This window comes from Propithecus coquereli, unplaced genomic scaffold (genome assembly GCF_000956105.1).
Source record: "Propithecus coquereli isolate 6110/MARCELLA unplaced genomic scaffold, Pcoq_1.0 Scaffold1021, whole genome shotgun sequence".
Classification (NCBI taxonomy): domain Eukaryota; kingdom Metazoa; phylum Chordata; class Mammalia; order Primates; family Indriidae; genus Propithecus; species Propithecus coquereli.
The window spans coordinates 61,138-63,736 of record NW_012134093.1 but is presented as its reverse complement, the minus strand read 5'-3'; the positions used below and the strand labels follow the sequence as shown (position 1 = coordinate 63,736).

The 2,599-nt window shown below is 51.6% G+C and overlaps 1 pseudogene; it reads right to left on the bottom strand.

Moving 5' to 3' along the window:
• Window positions 1-1,521: 1,521 nt before the first annotated feature.
• Window positions 1,522-2,416, bottom strand: LOC105810110 (annotated as a pseudogene).
• Between the last annotated feature and the right edge of the window lie 183 nt (window positions 2,417-2,599).

The following is a 2,599-nucleotide window of genomic DNA, read 5'->3' as shown; positions in this document are numbered from 1 at the left end:
AAACGAACTCTGGAAGAGCTCCGGAGTCCACTTAAGAAGGTTCAACGCTGTGGAAGACGTAAACAAAAAGGGGAGGAGGAAGCTTCATCTGGGCTACAGCACCCCAAGGCCAGGTCAGCCCTGCCCAGCAACAGAGGGACGTCCCTGGCCCAAGAGTGCCCTTGCAGGGCACAGGAGAGCCAGGTGACCAACCGGCATCCCTAGGCTTTGGGGCACTACTGCAATGACTAGCTTCCATTTCATCCTGCTGAGGTTGCTGTGGGAACCAGCACAGCTGAGCTGTCTGCAGACAGTGGGGAGCAAAGAAGAGAGACAGGGGTTGTCCGTGTCAGCCACGCGGTGTGAGCTACCTGGTGGTGAGGGACCTACTGGGCACAGGCCTCCAGCAAACTTCTCTGCTGAGCACCTAGTAGGACTCCAGGCTGCGGTGCACCCCCCACCTCACAGTGCGCCAAGGACCAGCAGTGTTCACCACTGCAGACCCTGGGGGGTTGAACACGGAGGACCCTAGAGGCTTTGACCCTGAAGAAACCAACAGCCAGCTCAGCAGTAGTGGACCTCCTGCAGCTGTCACCACTAAGGGCCCCATGATGTTTCCCCTTCGCAGTCTCCAGGTGCCTGAGCCAACATCCTTGCCTCCATCCCTCCCTCTTCCTTGTCTTCCCCTCCCTCCTCCACAAAAGCCCAGCCACCACCCTCCTCCTCCTCTTCCCTCCCTTTCAGAAGATTATGCCCCAAATTCTTTTTTATTCCATTTCTCATACAGATCAAAAATTTAAAGAACTCTCTTCCCACTAGCTTACACCTTTACACCTGCTCCTCTCTCTCTCTCTCTCTCTCTCTCTCTCTCTCTCTCTCTCTCTCTCCCCACTTGTATTCTGACATTCTTCACTCAACTCAACGTGTGATGCTCCCCATACACACACTTAGGAGATATCCCTCCCAAAGACAGTGAGAGGAATTATAAATATTAAACCATTTTTCTCTGAGACAAATAGTTTATTTTTCTTTGTACATTTCTTCTAATTAAAAGGATAATATTTATTACACAGTGGTCATAGTGCCTGAAACGTAGAAAAAATGCAACCGTTAGTGGCATTTATTATTATCATTATGCCATTCTTGCTTTTTCTTATATTAGGGGAAAGTAAAATCTTTCTTTGCTTCCCCATGCAAGAAGAATCCTGTGCATAAGCGCCCAGACACATCCATGAGATGATCCCCAGCTGCCCATAGACAGAAAACACCTTTATAGGCACAGGTAATGAGATGAAGTTCGTCACAATGAGTCACAAACAAGGGTTATGATCGCTTGAGCCTAAGCAGGAAGAGGGGACCAATAGCTAGTATGCATTGGACACCCATTGACATGGGTGTTTCACATACCTGCATCCTTACAGCAGTCCTACGGAGACGGACACTGTGATCCCCAGCCCTCCTGTCACATTTCACCGCCACCTAACTGGTAATTGGGAGACTAGGACACAGATATTCCGTGGAAGCTTTCACTGGTGGCATTCTTCAGCTCCTGTTCCTTAGGCTGAACATGATTGGGTTAAGGAAGGCGGTGAAGACCGTGCAGGTGGTGGCCATCAGGGTGTCACTGTACATAGAGTGGGGACCCTTGGGCTTGAGGTAGATAATGGAGGCAAAGCCATAGTGCACGACCACCACAGTGAGGTGGGAGGCACATGTGGGGGAACATCCCATGCCGGCTCTCAGCAGAGGGGATCCTCAGGGTGGCAGCCACGATGAAGACATAGGAGAGGATGCAGAGGAATAAACAGCCTATCAGGGCTGTGACATGCACCAGCATCACACCCATGATGACAGAGGATGTCTTGTCCCCACAGGCCAACTTCAAGAGGCTAAGCACATGGCAGGCAAGATGGTGGATCCCATTCGACCTGCAGAAGGTGAGATGGAAAACTATTGATGTCACCATGATCCCCATGACTGAGCCACCAGCCCAGGTCCAGGCCACAAGATGGGCACAGCCATGGGGGCTCATGAGCACGTGGTAGTGCAGGGGGTGGCAGATGGCCACGTAGCAGTCGTAGCCTGTGACCATGAGCAGAAAGGAGTGGGTGAAGCCGAACATGAAGGAGAAGAACATCTGGTTGGTGCAGGCCACAAAGGTGATGGAGCGGTGGGTGGAGATCAGGTCGGCCAGCATGCAGGGAGTGACGCTGACCGGGAACAGAATCTCAGAGATGGAGAGGGTCCACAGGAAGAGGTCCATGGGCCTGTGGAGTCTGTGCAGTGCAGACTGTAGCCATGACGACCAGGTTCCCCAGCAATGTGAACAGGTACATCAGGAGGTACAGCAGGAAGAGGCAGGGAGGAGTTCCTGGGGGAAGGCTGAGAAGCCAAAGAGAATAAACTTGGACGTGGTGCTGTAGTTCTGACCAGGCATGGATGCTCTGTCTGGTGAGATGAGAAACAGAAAGAAGGCACACCGGCCAAGACATAGGCTCGAGCACGGATGAAACGGCATAAGGGCTCTACACTACTCGACAACTTGCAGAACTTTTCTGGGTCTTGCAGTCTTCGTCTGTAAAATGGAGTAAATAATCATAGTTTTTAACATTCAGCAATG